The sequence below is a fragment of the Sinohyriopsis cumingii genome, chromosome 15 (genome assembly GCF_028554795.1).
Source record: "Sinohyriopsis cumingii isolate HCF-2022 chromosome 15, ASM2855479v2, whole genome shotgun sequence".
Taxonomy (NCBI): Eukaryota; Metazoa; Mollusca; class Bivalvia; order Unionida; family Unionidae; genus Sinohyriopsis; species Sinohyriopsis cumingii.
In genome coordinates, this window is record NC_142975.1 from 52,969,292 (window position 1) to 52,994,731 (window position 25,440).

Below are 25,440 nucleotides of genomic sequence, written 5' to 3' on the forward strand. Positions count from 1 at the left end.
AAATCTCACTAAGATAGGTAATTATCTATTTAGTGATACTGTATGCCCCTTAGCATAAACTACATGGCAAATTCTCCATGGAATATAAGCAGGTATTTAATATACTGGTAGATTGGAGTCAAGGACTGCCATATATGCTTCAGTGAGGTCACTTCTATTTCTTCTGTTTTGTATTTTCCACCAAAGTTTGATTTTCAAAGTTCTCCAAACTATTTTCTGCAATATTTATATCTTTTAATTGATGGTCCAGTTAGGCCATTTCCTCTTTTTCATGAAACAATATGCAGAATTATATGAAGAAGCATTAAACATTATGGCACACAAATGGACAATATCCAAAAACATCTGAAATTACCTGTGATGAAATGAGATCTGGATATGCTTCTTGATGTTAATATTTCCATCAACAAAGATGAAAGTTCCAGCTTCTTTAACAGTAACAGAACCCCAAAATATGGTAAACATTTTACCATTTTTAAAAATGTAACATTTATCCAGTTACTAAGACTCCATTGTAACTTTTCCCTCCAATCAAGCAAAATCATTTGGTTTTTTTTAGTCTGGCACAATAAGGGTTCTCTAAACTGGATGTTTATTAAAGTTTTCTTTGTGTGTTTGTTGTGGAAACTTTCATTAAAGTTTGAAAGTGTTAAATAATCTTGAAATTCCCTTTAGAGTTTGCAATTTGTGTTACAACTGACTACAAGTTTTAGTTTCTTGTTCTTCAGAAAGCTTTATTTAAGTCTTGATGGTGTAGACATGTGTACAGTTTCCTGGTGATTTTTTGCTACAATTTTGTTGATGCATAGATATCAGCAATTCTTGCTAATCTATTGACTTTTGTTTCTAGTCTACTGCATTTTTTTAATGTTACAATTTCTAAGTCAACCGATGTCTTTTGACTTAAAAACTGGTATAAATAAAAATATTTTACCTGATAATCACACTCGTACCAAAGAGGCTTTCTTATTGTCATTGTGCTTTGCAAAACACAAAATATAAAAATACTGAAAAGGTTGTTGACATTTTTGTTGTATCAGTAATGGCAAATGCACAATATGCTTGTTTAATTTTGAATACTCTCAACTGAGTCTAATACTCTCAACTGAGTCTAATACTCTCAACTGAGTCTAATACTCTCAACTGAGTCTGATACTCTCAACTGAGTCTAATACTCTCAACTGAGTCTCCAGCACAATGTTAGAGACACGGGATCTCCTACATTTCAAACATAGAGGCAAATATCGTATATATTCGCTTGATAGGCGAGTCCAACTGTAAACAACATAAACCCTGATCTGCTGTAGCATAATGCACTGGCAGATCAGGGTCAGTTTTTTTCTGCTGGTTACTACTGACAATCTACAAAGACTCGGATCTGCCCAAACATTATGCAGTGGCAAATTTGGGTCTGTGTAGTTGGACTTGACTTGCATGCCACTGTATATGTAAGCCTGATGTTGAATATCTCATTTGTTTTTTTCTTCTTCTGATTTTGAAATATTGAATTAAGAATTGAAATTTACATTTTTGTAGGATTCATGAACTCATGAAGTTTGAAAATCAATTGCATGTTACATTAAGAACTGTAGTGAAGTGAAAACCATTCATGCTTATTTGCATAATAAATTTTCAGCTTTATGACTTCATGAATTCTTAAAATGTTTAGTTCATTTATTATAATTACAAATAGTTGTTTATATTCATAAGAACAAATTTTGAGTTATAAATAAGAGAACTCAGTGCTTGTTTAAAGATATTGTCATGGTACACAAACGGTGTGCCTGGTTCCTTGCTGGTGTCACAAACCTTTTACTGACAGGACATAATGAGAATAGTAACAAATTCAGGGAATGCATATATGAGGATAGCGTGGGGTGGGTGAAATGAACAAAACATGCTTGATGGAAATTAATTATAGCTGTATAAGAACATACTGTATGTAAGGTATAGATTTTGGAAACTTAGCTAAGTATTTTTTATCAGTTTGTCATCTCTCCACATGGCTGTTGTTTTTAGCATTGTCAGGGAATACGGGACTTCTAAAAAAATTAAGAAAAAAAATCACGAACCATGACTTGATCATATTTTATTTAGTTTTGTTTTACAATGAAGCATGTTAAAATATAGTGGGATTCCCCAGAAAAAATATTCAGTTTTATGCATGACGATGATGTGATTTTAAGCAAATTAAATATAAATGCTTGTCACAAAGTCTTAGCAAAACAGTGTTACTATGATATGTGTGGAATGGTTTTTCTGGCAAGGTTGTTTTTGTTTTTACTTATTGCTCCTGCCATATCTATGATATGGCAGATACCATATCCCATGATTCTCTTTCCCATCCTGTCACATGTCTCATCAATTGTGAATTTAGTTTCTGCTCAATAACTTTTTGAAGAACATTACTGACTCATATTACATTTAGTATGAAGCTTTAGCCATCAAATAACCAATGGTTTTCTTCTCCATTGTGGTGCCTATATTTGGGGATTTTAGATATGTTGGCTGAAAGCTTCTGTCTTGCATATTGCTAAAACATAAGTATCTTAAATTGTGCATTTGTGCAATCATAAAGCAGCTCTGTGTTTAGTTGTGGAGAAATATGTGCCAATTATTATTGCATTTCTTTCCCTGAGGTTTTAAATTTGATATTAAATGACTTGGAAAGTAAAGAATATCCAAAGCCTGAATAATTTCTCTTTATATTATGTAATTTGTATTATTCCCAAACCTTTGTACAGAGAAGGTTACACAGCATTGGATTTCCAGTTGATGTGATAACATTTGTCCCCTTATAAGCCATTCAGGCACAAAACTAAGTGGTCTATAGCATCTACCTTCACTGATCACCACCACTACTACCTCTGTCAGTGTGGGTTCAAGTCTTGGGCTTGGCCACTATGGGTATGTGAGAAATCTTGCTAGTGGCTTCTCGTGGGTTGGTGGTTATAATACCAGGGTTTCCCAGATTCTAAGAATCCTCCAAGAGTTATTCTGACTGCCATGTATAGTTTATCATGCACAGAAAAATGGCATTCAAACCAAAAACAACAAAGAAACCTTGAAAAGATGTACACCACTTTTTATTAATGCTTGATTGAACAGTTAAACAGGAAAAATCAGCAAAATTTCATGTGTGAAAAATGTCAATTTTTTTCGCTGGAAAAATAAGGAAAATTTCAGGTGTGAGAGTTTGTCAGTTTTGTCACATCTGCATTAATATGAGTACATACATTCGTACATATTCACATAAACATTTACATGCCTGAGCATGTGTGTACACACACACACACACACACACACACACACAAAACAAGTCCAGGGACATCAGGGCTTTTGTATATAAAAAAGGCTGTTTACTCACTGGTAAAGATATTTATAAAATAGATGAGGCAGACAAACTGTTTGTTTATAACTTGATTTTAAAAAATGGAGCAGCTAAGATCAATCATCTGGATGATCCACATGGACACATAAAACATACATATATACATATGTACATGCAGTTTAAGTTTAAAAGATATACATGTATATATATATATATATATATATATATATATATATATATATATATATATATATATATATATATATATATATATATATATATATATATATATATATATATATATATTATGACATTAAAAATCCAGCAACTAACCCAAACCAAAATTGCAAGCTTGTTTTAAAGCTTGCCACAAGCTTATTTATAAAGCTTGTGGCAAGCTTGTATTTGGAACATTGCAGCAAGCTTGCGCAAGCTTATTTAACAAAAGTGTCATAAGCATGCACAAGCTTGTGAAAGCTTAAGCTTGCACAAGCTTAAGCTTGCGCAAGCTTGTTATTTATTTACCTAGTACAATAAGTATACACAAGCTTGTTACTAGCTTGTGCAAGCTTGCAGATTTCTTGCTACAAGCATCTGGGCTTTCAAAAATCAGACATGATTGTGTTTTCCCCCTTCTAAAAAACCCTTGAAAATGTGAAGGGGGGGTCTGGGAGTCCGAAGGCCCCTGTCCAAAAATGCATTTTAGACTCAACTGCTCCTGATGGACCATATTATCATAATATATTGCAAAGTTTTGCTTCATTCCAATGAAATAATCTGCATATTTAATGATTAAATAATGTAATCTTATAGTTGCAATGCAGTGGAAAACAAATCTGTTCCGTCAAAACATTAAGTTTAATTCCATCGTTCAAGTTTATTCATTCACTGCAAGCTTACCCAAGGCTGCAGAAGCTTTATGTGTTCCCCTAGCTGCAAGTGTCACGCCCCTATGAAATGATCATGAATAATTCATGAACTGGCATGAACTGTTCATGAACTTGGTTCAAGAACCATTCATGAAAGTTCATCAAAAGGTTCATGAATTATTCTAGAATGTGCATGAACTGAAAACAGTCCACAAATTGGATCATCATCATTCATGAACAAGTGCATGAACATATTCATGAACTATGATGAACAACGTTTCTCAATGATTCATGACTTCATGAACAGTGCCTATAAAACAAAATATGATTACCTGACAAGTCACAAATACCTATTTCATCCTGAATCATACAATAACCTTAGATGGGGGATGGGGTTGATACAGTATAAAATGCAACATATTATCTTAGAAATTGTATTTGATTTCAGATAAATTAAAACTGACAAGTGATATTCTTTCTTTTTTTAACCCTTAGCAACACTTTTTGTATGTTCTGTAATTTTTCTTTGAAAAATGTTTAAGAGATATTGGGGCAGTTGCCTGCAATCAACTGTTGAAGCATATTTCATTGTCATGGGGCTGTCTTTCAGCTGGGGTTTCTCCTGACCAATCTTCTTCCAGAGACTGACCTGTCTGATAACTCTTTTGTGAAGATGTTCAGGGTCTATAATTTAATCAAATCCTGTCCATTGTCACTACTGAATGTCTCCTTCTGCAACTTAAGCTGTTCCGTCTGATTACTGTTTGGATCTTTAACATTGTTGCAGCAGTCACAATTTAATGTCTCTTCCATCTTGGATCCTCCGGTTTTCAAATTTTCCTCCTTAACCTACAAACTTCATCCTCTAACAATTTTACTTTTCTGCTGTCTGGTCTGAAAAAAACGTAAAGTTAGTTAATTACAGATAATCTCGGATCAACATTGTTTTTAGCTTTTAGCACATTATCATTGTACCCCACTTTACTTACTGGAATAATATGATCCAACTCAAAACTGATTTAATCCCTTACACATAATACTGAGCATTTATATTATTGCAGAATTTTGTCACTAGTTTTATATTAATTGAATCTGTCTAGCCATAGGTATAGTCACAGGAGACGGATGTTTTATTCAGTAAAATATGACAATTTTTTTGACAACATCGTTACACTAAATAACCGTATATATTACAGATAACGCCAGACTTGTGTGGTATAGGCCCTTAGTATGTCACTAATGCATCCACTCCGACTCCGCATGTTGTGTATAGCTGCTTCCAGTTTCATCACATTGTTATTTGTACTTGTATTGTGTACAGTTTCATGCATTAACTATTTTTTTAAGGTTTATTTTTTTAAATTACCAAATTACATCAGATTATAGAAATAGTGATGTCATGTAAAAGAAAACGATCTCGAACATCTCAACTCCTATCGATATCGTACCACGTCTGGTATCGAGAACTGGGGGGGGGGTGATAATGTTTAGTGATTTTCAAAACTTCGATGAGCAAGTTTAAATTAGGTCTGAACAAAATCGTGTCATTAGCTTGGTTATAAATATTATGATGACATATATAAACCAATAAAATATCCATATAACTTCTACTGAAATAATCACGAATGACCAAGAAAAAGATAATCACCGTAATTTTGGTCATCCAGGCTTGGTACGCTTTTCTGCCTAATTTTGCTCTCACCAAATCATTTCCTTCATATTCTTCAAAATCGCTTCTCTGCACTTCTACTTAATTTTAAAAAATGATATTGAAAATATTCTCATCTGTCCATTCCATGGAGTCCACGGTTTTTGTTTGAGGTTTTTGCCTAACCATCAGCATGATCTTTGGTTTCTGAGGAAGCTTAACTGTTGAAATCTCGCGCGTATATTAACCAATCATATCACGTCTTCTTTCATAGCCATCCAATCAGGATAATCGTTGTTAATATATTTCGGTTTTTACTGCAAATTGGCAAACAGTGACTAAGTCAATAGAATATGCAGTTTATAACAGTAATGGAGAGAAGAAAAAAAAAAAAACGTTAGGACAAAGTCATTGAAAGCTTTTTAAAGCAAATACATTTTGTTGATGCTGGCCAGAAAATATTTTCCCATATTAATCCAGAAATACTCCGGTTAAGTATACAAGTATTGATTTAAAGATCTGAATGAACATTTGTACAGTATATCATTTTAAAAAAAGAAGAACAAATTCACCTTTATTTAAATTTCACTAATATTGTGAGAATTTGTATGATGAATTTTCATGAACATTTTATGAAGATAATGATACAGATATTTAATATACATTTTTTTAAGAAATACCTTGGTATTGCATCAAAGTACCTGAATTGTTCATGAACCATTAGTTCATGACATTTCAGGAACTTCAAAGATATTATAATAGTTCATAAAAATTCATCAGTGTGTTCATGAACTTCAAGTACATGATTCATCAAAATTCTTGAAGTTCATGAACTTAGTTGAGGAACTTTCATGAACACTTCATGATTGTTCATCAAGTCATGAATTTGTTTTCATGGGGGTGTGACAGTGATGGTGCCTGCTACTTGGATACATGGTCTCAAACTTTCACAAGCAATGGATATATATATATATATATATATATATATATATATATATATATATATATATATATATATATATATATATATATATATATATATATATATATATATGAAGAAACTTGTTGCAAGCTAGTTTAAATTTACTTTCTGAAACATACAAGAAAGCTTGCGCAAGCTAGTTTTACTTTCTGAAGAAAACAAGCTTGCGCAAGCTAATTTTACTTTCTGAAGAAAACAAGTAAGCTTGCGCAAGCTAGTTTTTCTTTATGAAACAAACAAGAAAGCTTGTGCAAGCTAGTTTTAATTTCTGAAGCAAACAAGAAAGCTTGTACAAGCTTGCAAAAGCTTGTGCAAGCTTGCGCAAGCTTGTGCAAGCTTGTGGTTATATCCAGCTATCTTGCCTAAGCCTGCACTTGCTTGTACAAGCTTGTGCAAGCATCCATGTTAGCTTATAAACATCAAACTAGCTTATCGCAAGCTTACCGCAAGCTTGCCACAAGCTTTCAGCAAGGATGCATTTTGGTTTGGGAAACACTGCCAAGGATACAATGGTTAGCTTCTGTTTCTCTGTCTTGCACACATGTATCAGTTTCAGGAAGCAGTGGAATGATAAACAAAATGGGTTAGATAAACAAAAATGAGTTAGATAATGGCAAATTTAAGCAACCACTTAAAGTTGCAGTATTTAAAGACAAATTGCTTTCAGGGTCAATTTTAAGCCATTTCAAATCATTTGGATTTTGGTTTTTGGTTATTCAGCATATGTGACAGTAGAAAGAGAGACAGAAGCAAAGAAATAGTGCAAGAGAACAAGCATAAATCACTGAAGGAAAAGATTTAATGGAACTTATTGATATAAGATTGAAAGATACAAAACATTTTCTCATTTTTCACATGGTCCACATGCAACAACCAAAACAGCATTCTAGTAACAAGTTTTTAATGCATATCTTTATATCCTGTAAAAATATGAAATTGGTTATTGCATGTAGACAAAGTGAATTTTCTTTTTAAAAATATAGCTTAAATTGTGACAAAATATTTGTATAGGCAACTGGAACATCATGAGCATATGCATGTGACATCATATCTAAATAATTTTTAAAGATCATTTGCAATTTTAAGTTCTTCGATTGTTATTAAATTTTTTGCCATGTAATTTTATCATCAACTACTTTTTTGGAATATTTGTGAAGTTTTGAACTAAAAATAGACCTTAGAGTCCTTATTCCTCTCCTTCACCAAGTAGACCTAAGTCAAGTTAAATGTTTACCTTTTTCATCAAATTTGTATGGAGTTATGGCCCCTGAGTCACACTTAGAACTTTGCCCTTCAAATTTGTTTCTGCTCAGTAACTTTTGAACTTGATGGGCTTTTCCTGGATCATATTTAATTTTCACCATTTTCCAGCAAACTTTTATGGAGTTTTGGCACCTTCTTAACTTCGAACTATATCCACTTTTTGGTCAATGGCTTTTGCAGGTCAGATTTGACATGAGACTTATATTAAGAAGACATAGGACTAGATGCATTGTTACTCATTTCAAGCAAAATTGTATGGAGTTATAGCCCCTGTTTGACTTAGCCCTTTGCCCTTTCATTGCATCATATTGCCATCAGTTTCCATGGTATCTGGATATATTTCTAGTTTGAAATCAAGTTCAATTTACACGGCTCTTGCAGTGAACAAAAGTGTGGTACCTTTCCCAGTGAAAACTGGTATCAGATCATTTCCTTGCACTTTATGTAGCCATCCGCATATCCTTTGAATGAATAAATCACTTGACATTTCCACCCTCAAGAAATAACAGAGCACACATAATTGCACAATTCTGTCAGTTAGGAAGGAAGTTATTTCCATGTTAATCATTAGTATTTTAATAGATTGCTTTCCTGTTAAACATCCCTTTCTGCTTTTCTTGGTGTTTAGGATTTTACAAAAAAAAAGATCCACAGATGTTGATCTGAAAGAAGGATTAGGGTTTTTTTTGATGTTTTTTTTTTGTGGCACAGCAACACAGATAGGTCCTTTAGGCTAATCTAATGGTAATATTTTAACCTGCTTACTTACCAATGAGTCACAATGGCTTCCTGTTGGGAGGAATCATTTGATGAATAATTCTGTAAAATTAACACTCTAAGTTGGGCATATGAATTATCTGTAAAATGTTACTTTTATTCTAAAATGGGTAAATATGCAGAGAAAGGTATACAGTTTCTTGGGGTTCCTTAGGGTATGAAAAGTTCAGTGAAATGGGTAAATATGCAGAGAAAGGTATGCAGTTTCTTGGGGTTCCTTAGGGTATGAAAAGTTCAATGAAATGGGTAAATATGCAGAGAAAGGTATGCAGTTTCTTGGGGTTCCTTAGGGTATGAAAGGTTCAATGAAATTTGTAAATATACAGAAAAGAGTATGCAGTTTCTTGGGGTTCCTTAGGGTATGAAATGTTCAATGAAATGGGTAAATATGCAGAAAAGAGTATGCAGTTTCTTGGGTTCCTTAGGGTATGAAATGTTAAATGAAATAGGTAAAAATACAGAAAACAGCATACAGTTTAATGGGGTCCCCTAGGGTATGAGAGGTGCAATGAAATTGGTAAATATGCAAAGAACAGTTCACAGGTACTTGGTGTCCAATAAGGTACCAAAAGTTCAATGAACTGGGTAAATATGCAGCGAACAGTACACATTTTTATGGGGTCCCTTAGGGTATGAAAGGTTTATTGAAGTGGGTAAATATTCAAGGCATTCTCTTGTGTATGTTATGAACTAAATGTTGCTTTGATAATGAGTTTAATTTACAATGGGGGGGGGGGTATTTTATGGATTAGCAAATTCCTGGATATTAAAAAATGTTAATTTACATAAAACGGATATTCCTTCAGTACTATTTTGTATGAGATTTGGGTTTCACAAATAAATCTCAGCATTCCTCAGGTTGTCTTAAGCAGCCATCTCTGGAAAGTTAATGTTGGTGACTGGTAAATGTTTATTTCTACCAAAATTTTATATTGAAATATCCCAAAAATATTTCAGAGCAGTTGATTGTTTAATAGAGTGGTCTTTAGGCAGGTTCAGGTTTAACAGGTCACACTATCTTACACTTTTCTTTGTCCTGAATAGCAGAGTTTATACAGAGCATTGAATTTTATGATGGCAAATCAAGGTCATGAAAGTGCTTGAAAATCTTTGTATATCTGAGGAAGGTCAAATGTCACTTGCATAATTTTCTGAAACAGTTGCATTTGTGTTGATTCATCACATTGATTGCAATAAAAATGACTAAAACTAAATGTTTTATTGAAAGTGCAGTCAAGGAAAATGTGAACATAATTAGACCATGATTTGTTGTTTTATATGCATCACAGTACCAAAGAAGAATGCTGCAGCAAAATTACTTGCAAAAATGTGTATTCTTTCATTGTCATATTAGCAGTTGATAATTAGTATAGCATATATACTCACTTATAAATCGAGTCCAACTGCAAACTGCACAGACTCAGTGTGGCAGATCTTGAACTGTGCAATTTGTTAGGAATAATCAGTAAAATAAACAACACAGACCCTGATCTGTAGGCGCATTATGCAAAAGCAAAAATAACTTCACTGCTTAAACAAATAAAAGTTTGGCTGTCCGAACAGGCCCATGAGCTTGAAGCTCTGTACATGACTGTGATATGACCACTCAAGTGGCTTAGTGGTTAGAGTGTCTGCCTTGGATGCAGGAGGTCATGGGTTCAAACCCCTGCTGAGTCATACTAAAGAAACAAAAATGGTACTTGCAGCTGCCTCGCTTGGAGCTCAGCATTAAGAAGTTAGTGCTAGGACTGTTGGCCTGGTCTCTTGATAATGTGACTGGGTGGGCCATGATGTGACATGTCTGCTGCATGATGCCCCAGTGCTAGACAGCACTATAAACTGTCACACTGCAGACATCATAGCAATATGACTGAAAAATTGTTTAAGTTACGTTAAAAATCCAAATCATGCATGCACACACACACACACACAAACATGACTGATGATACCCAATCTTTGCTAGGCTGATCCCAGCATAAGATTGTGTTCTGGGCTGATCCCAGATCAAGTAGTAACTGCTTGGCTGACCCCAGTATTAGAGTGTATTCTGGACTGATCCCAGATCAAGTAGTAACTGCTTGGCTGACCCCAGTATTAGAGTGTATTCTGGGCTGATCCTAGATCAAGTAGTAACTGCTTGGCTGACCCCGGTATTAGAGTACTGTATTCTGGGCTGATCATAGATTAAGTAGTCTGTGCTTGACTGATCCCAGCCATAGAGCGTAATGTGGCTGGTCCCATCATTCTGGGTTGATCTCATTTTATGTAGAATCTGTGCTAGGCTGATCCAAGATCAAGCAGATCTGTGCTGTTAGACTGATCCCAGCATGAAGAATTGTATTCTGAGTTCAGATTACTTGTATCCTAACTAAAACTAATCACCAGGTGCTAAATCCCATTCTACAAGACTTTTATAAGTCTCTAAGGGGAGGGTATGATGATAAAATTCTGTCCCAGTGAATTCACCTCAAATAACAGTTCACAGTCTTGGCAAAAAACATTTAAAAACCCATCTGAAATGTACCTCAAGTCTGCCTGCAAACTTTTATATAGATAACTCACCACATAACCCTTTACTGAAAACACTAACCCTATATATATAATTCAGTGTGTAACCCTATAATTAAAACCCTGACCCTATACATAACCCAGCACATAACCCTTTACTGAAAATAATAATAATAATAAGGACTTTGTATAGCGCCTAATCTTTAGAAGCTCTAAGTGCTTTACAACATTAGACAACACCTATAAGATAAAAAACATATAATGATATTATTACAGAAACAAACACCATGAAATTAGAAAACAGAAAAAACATGCTGAGAATATTTAAGGTAGGAAACATTATTAGGTCTTTAAGTTTGTTCTTGCAGTCAAAATAAGTGAGTTTTGAGAGCACTCTTGAATGTGATCACTGTGTCTTTGTGTCTAAGTTCAGTGGGCAATTCATTCCACGTTACCCTATACATTACCCTATACATAATTCAATGCAAAACTAATACTCTGACCCTATACACAACTCAATACATAATATTATACTAAAAACCCTGACCCTACACACAGCTCAACACATAACCCTATACTAAACACCCTGACCCTATATACAACTCAACACATAACCATATACTAAACACCCTGACCCTATACACAACTCAACACATAACTCTATACTAAACACCCTAACCCTATACACAACTCAGCACATAACTTTATATTAAACACCTAACCCTATAGCAAAACAACACACAATCCTATCCTGAAAACCTTGAACCTGTACACAATTCAACAACTAAATTGAAAACCGTGATTCTATTTACAACTCAACAAATAACCATATATTGTAAACCTTGCCCCTATACTCAACACATAACCCAATACTGTAAACTTTGACCCAATACTCAACACATAACCCTATACTTCAAACCTTGACCCTATACTCAACACATAACCCAATACTGTAAACTTTGACCCTATACTCAACACATAACCCATTACTGTAAACTTTGACCCTATACTCAATACATAACCCTATACTTTAAACCTTGACCCTGTACTCAACAAATAACCCTATACTTTAAACCTTGACCCTATGCTCAACACATAACCCTATGCTTAAAACCCTGATCTTATTATATACAACACAACACATAGCCCTATACTGTAAACCATGACCCTATATATACATAACACATAACTCTATGCTTAAAACTGATTCCATTCACAACTCAGCACATAACCCTTATACTGAAAATCCTGGCCATACTCCACTCAAAACCCTATATTGATAACTGTAAACCATTACATAATCTAGCACATATAACCCTGTACTGAAAACCCAAATCCTGTACACAATTTGACAGATGACCCTATACTGAAAACCCCAATCCTATACACAATTTGACAGATGACCCTGTACTGAAAACCCCAATCCTATACACAATTTGATAGATGACCCTATACTGAAAACCCCAATCCTATACACAATTTGACAGATGACAATATACTGAAAACCGCAATCCTATACACAATTTGACAGATGACCCTATACTGAAAACCCCAGTCATATACACAACTCAACCTAAAATTCTATATTTATAAACAGCAAAGTGTCAACACAGCTATTAGTTAAGGTAAAGCTGTTTGAAACTTTGGATATGTGTAATTGCAATTAATGATGATCATCACATTGTACACAGACCAAAACTGAGTAATTGGTTTCGTTTGGTGCTTTATAGCACAGCAACACAAGTGATGTGATGTGATTTGGACTTTTAATGTAGCTTTAACAATATTTCAGTTATATCACTACGATGTCTGCAATGTGGCAGTTTATAGTGATGTCTAGCACTGGGGCATCATGCTGCAGACACGTAGCATGATGTCCCACCCAGTCACATTATCCTGACACCAAGCCGACCAGTCCTAACATTAACCTCTTAATGCTGAGCGCCAAGCGAGGCAGCTGTTAGTACCATTTTTGTAAGTCTTTGGTATGACTTGGTCGGGGATCGAACCCACGACCTCCTGCATCTGAGGCGGATGCTGTAATCACTAGGCCACCGGAGCAGTCACACAGCAACACAAGTACCAAGGTAATTGGAGTAAAGTGTCATGCACAAAGATGTAGCTCACCCAGGCTAGTCTGATGGTAGGATTTGAACCTACCTCTTTTAGTCACGAGCCTACCATTGAGCCAATGCAGCTCTCAAAATTGAGTCATTATCATGTAAATAACTGGTTCAGTGCATGTAAAGGACTAAGTGAAGTGAGCTGGACCCTAGTCTTAGACAAACTAAGGTGATTTGGAAGATTAATCAGATTATAAAAATATAATTTCAAAACATTGACTGAAAACAAAATACCGGTAATTGACCAAGAGGAAATACAATAGACCACTCTCACTCAAAATGTAGCAGATCTGCTTCATTTGGCTGAGATGGTAGCACATATCTTTTTCATGCAGCAATGGATTCCACGCCTTTTATCTCAGAGTAGTCATATATACTGCACAGAACATCTGAGATCCTGTTTCTTCCACAGGATCACACCATAATTTGTCCATTAAACAAGCTCCACTTGGAAATATTTTGGTTTTCAGGAAGGCTATATAGAAAAAAGAAACTTGTCGTATTCAGTTTCTGAAATTGTATGCTCCATGTGGAGACGGTCAGCACAGTTACAGAATCAGATGTATCTCTAGTGATGCATCCTTGCTTTTATGACAAAGACCAGATCTGTCTATTTTGCTCATCTGTACGTTTTTGTTTTGGAATTCTTAACTATACTTTCTCATAGGATATAGTGCTATCAATAGAGCCAAATCTGCAATTAGCACAGTTCTAGTTTTGTCAGATGGTTCCAATTATTCTGAACACCCACTGCTCTAATGTTTTAGGAGATGAGTGTTTAACAAGAGACCTGATTTACTCAAGACTGTAGTCGCATGGGATGTTGATATTGTGCTAAGATACTTAGTCATTTTCAATTGTTGAAAAATGTCCTGGGAAATTTCCCTCAAACACATTTTGTTAATGCTTCTGGCATTGCCTTCTGGGCATAAAAGGCAGTTCCAATCATTTCTTAGATCTGGTACATTCAGAGCTCACAAACTGCACATGGCTTGGTTACAGCTTGAAAGTTGCTTGAATCTTCTGTACATACAACTATTATGCTTAGAATATTGCTGGTAAGTAAAAATAAAAATATTTATCTACTATTAGTATAAACTTGCTTTAAATATTACATTCACATTATCATGTCCACGTGAGAAAAAGCAATACTGACCTTGACCTTGACATTGACTACAAGGAAATGTTAGACTATCAGCTTATCATGCAAAATAAATTGGATCATGATGAAAGAAATTCAATGACTGGCAGTTATGTATTTGAAGAATGCAGTTCGTATAAATATGAAATAAAGGTCTCGACATATGTAGAGTATAAAACTTGCAGAACATGAAGCATTACAAGCTAAACACATATTTCTCTTTTCTCTTTGTGTCTCTTTTCTCCCTCTCTCAGGTACTTTGCAAAGCGAACTTGCCTGAAGTAAATTTGAGCTAATGTCCCAGGAGTCTGGCCAGAGGATTTGTAAAACCTGGCATATCATTCGTGAAGATGCAATGGCAATGCCAGCCAATTAATTTACAAAACATCCATCTATCCACAGTAATGGTTCATTTCAGCATGTGCTTTTGAACTGTTTTATAAGTTATTACTTCTTGTTTTTTTTTATATGCTTAATATCTTTCAACCTGTTGTGACAGAATTTAAATAACATTTTGACCAGATAACTCTTGTCCAAAAATGTTTTATCTTTATTTTTTTGTATGATTACATTGTTTGGAAGGGTTTATCTTCCTAAAGTTGGGGTGGGGTGGGGTGGGGTGCACTTCTATCTAATTACATTTTTAGAACACTAACACATCCTTTGATACATGCAGTATACAGTTTTGGTCTCCATCTTCCATTTTGTTTTGGGTCCCCGAGTGGCCAAGTGGTCTAAAGCACTCTCCGTTACGGATCACTGCCATCTCACTCTGTCTGCACCAGTTCAAGTCTCGGATTAAGCCAGTGTGGGTATGTGAGAAAGCTTGCCAGTAGCTTCTTGAGGGTCATTGGTTCTTTCCAGGGTTTTCCTGGGTTCTTCCTCCACCGTTAATACTGGCCACCATGTATAGCCTATCCTGTGCTGAAAAATGGCATTAAACTCCACAACAACAAAAACGAAAATCCATTTTGTTTCAGTACTTGAAGTTGCAGTGCAGAACCCAGATGCACTGGAGCAGTTTTTTGTCTCATTTTCATTGACACTAATTTTCAGCCACGTGCACCCTGTACTTTATATTTGTGCACATGAAGTGAAAAGCACCATTAACACAATTTTGTGCATTGATTTTTCATTAACTGCTTCTGCTGCTGCTGCAGCTGCAGATAGATTTCAGCTATTGGCTACGGAGCAGGTTTTTGTTTACCATATATACTCACATTTGATATACTGCATGTACTTGGTTAAAAGTCAAGTTGAACTACAAATGCATAGACCCTAATATGCCATCATATAATGAGCTGGCAGATCTATGTCTGTGCAGGTTATTAGGTTATTAGGTGTTATTAGATATAAAAATCTAACATTGTTAGTTTAGGTCACCTGGCCAAAGATTATTGGTAAATTGTCAGTGCATTCAGCTATTAATTTGCTGTACAATATGGTTGAATTTAAGGGTTTGAAAATAATTAGTGGTATTTGAAGAAAAAAAGTAGATTCCATATCAAATAAGAAAGCTGCAGTGAGAATTGTCATCCTTGTTAACTAAATGGAGGCCTTGACTTAGTAATTTTACAGAATTTTAAGGAAATAATAAATATTTTCTACATATTGACTTTTATATCTGTTACTTGTATCGCAGACCTTCAGACATAAAAGACAAAATAAATACATGTAATTTGCTTGTAAAGATTTTCTGTTTTCAAAATGTTAATATGGCATCAATGTGTGTTCAGCACAATACATCTGACATTGCAAGCAATTTGAGAAACTTTCTACTTGTGACAAAAGGCCATCAAAAAACTTAATGGTTTGCTTTACTTTTTTTATGTAGATTGTATACAAATTCAAACAGGTACTAAAGACTGTTGGCTGATCACCCCTCAAGTTGTGGATTTTTCATTAAGTTTGATGATTAACATTGAAGTTGTCACTTTTCTAAAACTTTTGTTTTTAAAATTCTTTATTATTTTTTTTCTTTCTTCAGTATTATATGCCATAAATACAGTGATGTTAAACTTTGAAAAAAGTTATTGTACTATCTGATTGACTATGATGTCACTTGTGTTGATGATAAACAGCTTGCAGTGTCAGAAGAACATGGAGGTATAGAAAATAAGTTCCAACAAAACTGCTCCAAAACATAAGGTTGTTGTGGAAGTATGGCAAAATCATTTATTATTGTTTCTGGAGTTATTAACTATTGTGTTTTTAATGTAGATGTGACAGAATTAAAATCTTAGGGCAAGACTTTTGCTTCTGGAGTCAACCAATTAACTTTCAGAATTTGTGACAAAGTTAAAATTTAATAGTCTGTTTATCATTTTGTTTTGACATCTTAGATATAAATGATGTTGTTGTTCTAAATAAAAAAGTGATTACACTGAAACAGCAGTTTGTCATCATTAATGATTGCTGAATTGTCAGAACTTGCACACATGATCACCTGATTTTGTATATAATTAACCTATTTGAGTCTAATCTGTAGTAAACAGTGAGCTTTTAAGACTGTAGAAGCCTTCATGCAAAATAGAAATCTGAGAGATATTTTGCTTCCTAAAACCTTTATTTAGATATCATAGGTTATAGTTACAAGTATGGCTTACCATGATGTATGGCTCTTTTTCATTAAGAGTATACTGTTAGCAAGTTAGTGCTTGTCATTTATCAAACCATTGATAAAGTGGCATGTGGAGTTAGAATCATTGCATGTGTTATTATTACACTTCATACCTCATACTAGTGTCTGAATGGCTTGGTTCATGTTTTTAATAAATGTTTTTCAGTGACAGCTGTAAAAGACTGACATCCTCAACCCAAAGGGGGTGAGGGAGTACCATATATACTCTGTTTGTCAACTCCAACCTGCAAACAACATAGACCCTGATCTGTCATTACACAATGTGCCAGCAGAACGAGGTCTATGTTATTTGTTCTGCTGATTACTCTTAAGAAAATACAACCCAGATCTGCAGTATGTGATAGCAGATCTTGGTCTGTACAGTTTGTAGTGGGACTTTTTGACATATAGGCAAGAAAAGTTGGTAATATAAACTTTATTAATTAGAATGGAATATAAAAAAGGTTCCAAAAGTTAGAAGGAAAATGTTGCACATTTATTTTAATTGACTAAACCAAGATTTTTATTGTCACTTGTTCTATGTAAATGTGATACTATTAACTATATATAATAGAAACATAATACATTTTGATTTTGTACATTTTTATAGATAATTTTAAAACTGCAGCTATTGACAGTCATTTTATAGAAAGCATAGTAAGGTTGTTGTAAATGGCATTGTTTACTTTACTGTTTGTAAACATTGACAGAATTTGGTAAATGTGTACATGGCTGTCAGGAATACAGCTAACCATTCTAACCAGATGATGTACATCTGCATCTCTGCTTATGATGAGTAATTTTAGGAGTAATTTTCTCAGCATTATTAAAGCACCATCTATACCCACTTATAAGTCAAGTCAGGCTACAAACATTTAACAATAAATATAATGCTTATGCAGATCAGGGTCTATGTTATTTGTTCTACTGACTACTCCTAACAAACTGCACAGAATCAGATCTGCCAATTCATTATGCATTGGCAGATCTGGGTCTGTGCAATTTGCATTTGGACTAAGAAAAACATTAGACATCTTGTTGATTTATTCATGATATTTCCATTACTAATGCTTACAAAAGTCTATGAACTACATTATTTACATTTGAAAAAACATTTTAAGAGAACCTTTACTTAGTAATTTATTTTTAGTTGTGTCAAGTTTGCAAGCTACTGCACAGTTTCCTGGTTATTGTAGATCCTACAAAATAAAGTATCCTATTATAGATCCCACATAATAAAGTATCCTACTGTAGATCCCACAAAAAAGTATCCTATTGTAGATCCCACAAAATAAAGTATCCTATTGTAGATCCCACAAAATAAAGTATCCTATTGTAGATCCCACAAAATAAAGTATCCTATTGTAGATCCCACAAAATAAAGTACCCTATTGTAGATCCCACAAAATAAAGTATCCTATTGTGAATGCTATGTTGCATTATTTAATTTTTTTTAAATCATGTACATGATGATCTTATGTGTATTTTGCTGAAATTGTCAGATATATTGAACAATGATAAGTATTGCAAACTGAGTAATATTAGGTAGAAGACCCTGAGTGAAACATTCACAAGTTTGGCTAGATAGATCATTCAGAAGCTTACAAATAAATCCCTGTCAAATGTATGCCTAACATCTGGATAAGGTGAACGGTTAGTTTTAAATTTGTTCACCGATAATTAATCAGAATCATTTTGATTGTTGTATGCTGTTAACATGTTTAGTGATTTCTTACAATGCGAGTAATGATTGTTTTAAGTTTTAAAATACTGGGTGCTGTACTAAATTACCTTTTGGTTTCTTAATACAGTTATGATTACTCGAAACCTATGGATGTTTACAGGGCCCCTGTGCATTAGTAATTTAAAAAAATATATCTACAGAGAGTAAGTAATTTTAAAGCAATGGAGGAAAATAATTTAAGTTTAGTATCATATAAAACTTGTTTAAAAGTTTATTCCCAAATGCTGTGCTCACATGGGAACCCATGCATAAAACCAAGGGGGCCCCGCCAAAATGATCCAAATTGGACCCTGCCAAAATGATCCAAATTGGGCCCCGCCAAAATGATCCAAATTGGACCCTGCCAAAATGATCCAAATTGGGCCCCGCCCCAAAATGATCCAAATTGGACCCCGCAATTGCTACGGCAAATGCTGATTAAAAAGTTATATCAAGAAAAATAATAAGAACATCTGAAAATAATATGATGTAGGATATTTATTATTATTATTATTAGTATTAGTATTAGTATTATTAATAGTATTATTATTATTATTATTATTATATTATATTATGTAGGATGTAAATTACATGTATTTTGCCATAAAGTGACAGAAAGTTGTGAGAAAAGGAAAAGAAAAACAACTTGTTCTTCGATGTCATAAAATGAAATTTGGGCCTGCAAAGTTTAAACTATTTCAGTAGATTTTTCTTTTAGTTTTATGCACTTTGTGTCAAATGTTTGTGGACATTATGCACTGGTGCAGGTGTTTGCCTTTTGTGGCCCTTGAAGTAGAAATTGGGGAACAAGAAGAAAATAAACTTTTGATGGGTGGCCACATTGTTATATTATGCTGACAGCGGGGGTTAAACCTGGAGTAGAATTACTGTGAAGCAAATATGTTACAAGTATTCATATCTAGAAAGATTAGAATCAGACAAATGTCTGACCTAATATGAGCCAGTTGTGTTTAAATATAAAATGGGTGGTATGTGAAATATGGATCCCTCCCTTGGAGTCATTTGTTGTAGTCAGAAGTGGGATGTAATATATTGTTGGCTCAGTTTAAGACTTCACAGCTGGAAATCAATGGGGGGAGGTGTGATCACTAAGATTTAATGCTATCTCTCCCACTACATTGCTGATTAAATTGCTACATATTTGAATTACTGGCAAATACAGTAACATATTCTCACTCTAATCAGAATCTGACAAGTATTGGGTAACACCAAAAATTTTAAGAGCCAAAGAGTTGGATGACATGTGATATTGTATTTAATTACCCCTATACATCTGTGGAAATTATTTTTGAACCACCAAGACTCCTTGTGTTATTCACCAATTGAACCACCAAGACTCCTAGTGTTATAAGAAATTGTTTATGTGCACACATTTGATGCTGCATGAACCTAACTTAACAATTCATAAATAAAATAAAATACACCTGTAAGGTCAATAAGTCCATATCGTTGGATAGGTACTATTAAATAAAATACACCTGTAAGGTCAATAAGTCCATATCGTTGGATAGGTACTATTAAATAAAATACACCTGTAAGGTCAATAAGTCCATATTATTGGATAAGTACTATTAAATAAAATACACCTGTAAGGTCAATAAGTCCATATTGTTGGATAGGTACTATTAAATAAAATACACCTGTAAGGTCAATAAGTCCATATTGTTGGATAGGTACTATTAAATAAAATACACCTGTAAGGTCAATAAGTCCATATTGTTGGATAGGTACTATTAAATAAAATACACCTGTAAGGTCAATAAGTCCATATGGTTGGATAGGTACTATTAAATAAAATACACCTGTAAGGTCAATAAGTCCATATTGTTGGATAGGTACTATTAAATAAAATACACCTGTAAGGTCAATAAGTCCATATTGTTGGATAGGTACTATTAAATAAAACATAAGAATATTATCTAAATAATATCTGACCTGACCATGGAAATTAATGTCAAAAGTAGTTTATCCATCCCAGTCCCAAAATTCATACATACATTTTTCATGTCTACTCACAGTTCAAATGCATGCCCTTTCCCGCTGTGATAATTTTGAAAAGCATATACTAAACAACATAATGCAGTACAAATTAGTTGCCATCCAGGCCACCTTTTAGATATTCTCCTCACCTCAAACACACATAGACTGCTGTGGGTGGTTAGCTCTGCTTCCTAGCCAACTATTGGCATTTCACTGTGAAGTAACTATGGGAGGCAGGGCAAGGCAAGGCAATATGGCACCCTGTGCAAAACAGACATTTGGGTCCCCCCACCCATCTGTATACAATGTTTGGAAAAAGCTTGTAAGAAAGTGATGTAAGCTATGGCCAAATAAAATATTTTCAAATGACGAAAACAAAGGTTTCATTTCATTTCAGCTCTTATGTCTGATTTTTGTGCTCCTTTTCACATAGCTTGCTCCAACCCTGATGGAAGGTGTACTTGCCTCAATTCAGATTTCAAGAACAATGCAATCCTGTCATGCCTAATTCACAAATATTTCTGGAATTTTAATTATTGAACAATAATAGTTGAAAAGTCATAGCTTAGCCTTAGCAGCTGTCTTGAAAATATTGTTAACACTACTCCTCTTGAATGTAAAGTCATATCAATGTAGGTTTCTCACCAGAAGACTTCCTGTTATATTTAGTTGGTCCTAAATGATGCTGCTTGGACATCTAATATGGCCATGAAATCACTGATTTTGAATATTTTGTTATAGTTAGTATTCAAGGATCATTTCACCATTTTGCATATTGTTAACTTTTTCTGAATTGTTACACCTGTAGATAGACTTTGACATGTGCCTTTCCTACTTTCAAAACAAAAGAATGGAACCTTTCTTTATGATTGGATGATTAGGTACACACCTTGATAAGACCTTAATGATTGGATAATTCGGTACACACCTTGTTAGGACCTTAGCAGTGGTTGATTATTAGTGTTCTGGATGATTACTTACTGGAGTTACAACCCCTGATTGTCAGACCCACTCACTTTCATTAATGTAAAGTAACTCCGTTAACTTTAATTGGATTTCAGTCAAATTTACTTTGTAGACTTTATATTGAAGAGAACTTCATCAGATTCAGTTTTTAACATTTTATGTCATTTAGCAAGGCCAAATTTAGTATGAACTTTATGTTCAGGACACTTTGGCTATGTTTTATTTTTGTTGTTGTTTGATCTGCATCATTATTAAGCATAGTTGTGGCCCCTGATATGGACCCACCCACTTTTGTTAGCATGCCATAATATCCATTATTATTGGATCTTAAAAAAATATTTGCAGCTCTGTATAGAAATAACTTCAGCAGAATTTAATTGTCAGATTTCAATGTTGTCACACAATGTTAAGTCCACATTTTGCATGAATTTTTGCATTGATGATATCTTAGCTGGTTTTGATTGTCAGTGATCTGTGTCTTAAGTTACACACTGATTGTCACCTAGCCATTTCCTCTACAGAACTATACTTTCCTTACATTGTAATGAAAATCACAGAACATCAGTTCATGGAATTTGCTATTAATTCCACAATGTTTTAGATGTTTTAACAAATTTTTTTTTTAGTTCATATGATTGTATGGCCAGGTGAGTTTCTGGCATGACTCTGTTTCTCTTTGGCATCATCATTAGTGTAGCCATCAACTATTGCTATTTTAAATTCATTCTGGCATCATCATTAGCGTAGCCATCTATTATTGCTATTTTAAAGTCATTCTGGCATCATCATTAACATAGTCATCAACTATTGCTATTTTAAATTCATTTTGGCATCATCATTAGTGTAGCCATCAATTATTGCTATTTTAAATTCATTTTGGCATCATCATTAGTGTAGCCATCAACTATTGCTATTTTAAATTCATTCTGGCATCATCATTAGCGAAGCCATCAACTATTGCTATTTTAAATTCGTTAAGTCATCTCATAAAAACCCATTGAACCAAATGTTAAAATATTACATCAGAAAACATTCTGCCATGCAGTGATTTAAATTTATGCAAATGATGCCAGTCTAATATCAGATGTGATAAAAAAAATAGTAAAAACCCCTTAAAGAGTTTCTAAAATATGACTGAACAAAATTTGATCAAACTTGACAGAAAGCATACTTTCAGGTTTGTATAAATGATGCCAACTCACATTCAAAATGGCCGTCATTAAAAACAAATAGAAAAGCTGCTTAAACAATATAATTTTAAAAGATTGAAAACCCTTAAGTAGCTCCAAAACTGCTGAATAGAATTTGACTGATTTTGACAGAAAACATCCTGCTATGAAAATGTTTCAAATGTTTAAAACTTATACTGATTTATCCTCAGATATAGCAAACATTACTTGAAATATAAGAACCTTAAAACAGCTTTAAAATATTATGAATATAATTGGACATCATGGCATGAAGGTCTGTCAGACTTACTTGAGTGATGTCAGTCTGCACTAAAATATGGCCACTGTTGCTATTATAAAGAAAAACACAGCAACAGAATTTGACCAAATTTCACAGAAAGCAATGAGTGTTTTCAAGTTTACATATTTGATGCTGATCTGCCAACAAATATGTCCATCTAGTACAATAATAATAATAATAATAAAATACTGTAGTTAATAGTTAGCCTAATAAAGCAAAGGACTATTCAGAATCACTGGTTTGGAATTGTATGGAGTTCTCCCCCTTGTGGAAAAATGTAAAATATTTATTTTTAGAAATTTTACAACACAGGATTCATAAATTTAGCATTTTGCTAAATTTGTGAATCCTGTGTTGTAAAATTTCTAAAAATTACAAATTACAAAATATTTAATTTAAGACCAAAGGTATGTATTTTACATACCTTAGGTCTTAAATTAAATAATTTGTAATTTGGTTTGGTTTTGTACCAGGCAATTGGAGTAAAGTCACTTGCCAAATGACTTACCACATTAGCTGCTCCAGGCTGATCTGATGATAGGATTCGAACCCAGACCTTTCAGTCACAAATCCTGCATGCTAACCATAGACCCACTTTAGGTGCCTCATCTTTATTTGAAGACGTAGAATTGTAAATGACTTTTCTGTATTGTGTACTTTGGCAAGTCAGCTTACTCTTATTGCCCAACAAAACTAATCAAAACCATTCAGTATGGTCCAAAAAATGTCCCAGTGGTCATGTTTACTTAGTGTTCATGTGGTTACAATGGACATTCTAATTTCCCCTGACAAATTTTCTTTATAAATGTTGTGTATAACAGTCACCTGTTTTCCACGGTCATCAGCCTTAATCAAATGGTTACTCTCTGACTTTAGTGATCACTTGAGCTTGTCTCCTCTGTCTACTCAGTCAGTACAATCTAAACTTCATGAGTAAGGAATTGTTTAGATAGTTACTTATAACTTCAGGTTGAGAACCAGATTGGGGTCAGGGGTCATCAGTAATGTCACAAAGGGCTATTAGAAGAAATCATATAATAAACCTGAGGATTCGGAGGTCCTGTTGGTGGCCAGTTTAGGAATGCTTGGTACCACTTGCTTAGATAAAGAACAGTAATATGAATTGATGTGCAAAAATATTCTTCTCTTGCTTATAGTCACCATACTCCAGTTACAATGTCAATCTAATTCAAAGGTGTCAATATGTCAAATTTGAAATTGAGGCAACTTTTCTCATTAGGAATGAGGGTAAAGGCAATTCATTTGCTGATGGTGGGAAAAGTAGTTGTTATCACAACAGAAATGGAGTTCACCTATTGAGCCAGTGTGATAGGTATGCTTCAATATTTTCATCAATTTACCTGTAAATTATAGCCATCTCTGATGAAGAAGTTCATCTTTGAGAAGCGATTTGAGTTACATCCCTTTTCATTAGGGTCATGGTCAGAACATGTCTCTGCAGGCAAAGTTTTGGTTGATGGGTCACAAAGAATAGCCATCTTTGGATTCCTTGTGCATGACATAAGTTATATATTGACTTTGGATTCCTTACTCATGACATAAGCTATATATTGACTTTGGATTCGCTACTCATGATATTAGCTATCTATTGACTTTGGATTCCCTACTCATGACATAAGCTATATATTGACTTTGGATTCGCTACTCATGATATTAGCTATCTATTGACTTTGGATTCCCTACTCATGACATAAGCTATATATTGACTTTGGATTCCCTACTCATGATATTAGCTATCTATTGAGTTTGGATTCCCTACTCATGACATAAGCTATCTATTGACTTTGGATTCCCTACTCATGGCATAAGCTTTCTATTGACTTTGGATTCCCTACTCATGACATAAGCTATCTATTGACTTTCGATTCCCTACTCATGAAATTAGCTATCTATTGAGTTTGGATTCCCTACTCATGACATAAGCTATCTATTGACTTTGGATTCCCTACTCATGGCATAAGCTTTCTATTGACTTTGGATTCCCTACTCATGACATA

At 34.1% G+C, this 25,440-nt stretch overlaps 1 protein-coding gene across 7 annotated transcripts in view; it reads left to right on the forward strand.

The window, feature by feature from the left end:
- LOC149781801 (uncharacterized) overlaps nucleotides 1-25,440 on the forward strand; it is a 440,127-nt gene that overhangs the window by 394,964 nt on the left and 19,723 nt on the right. The gene's annotated exons all lie outside the window — the stretch shown is intronic.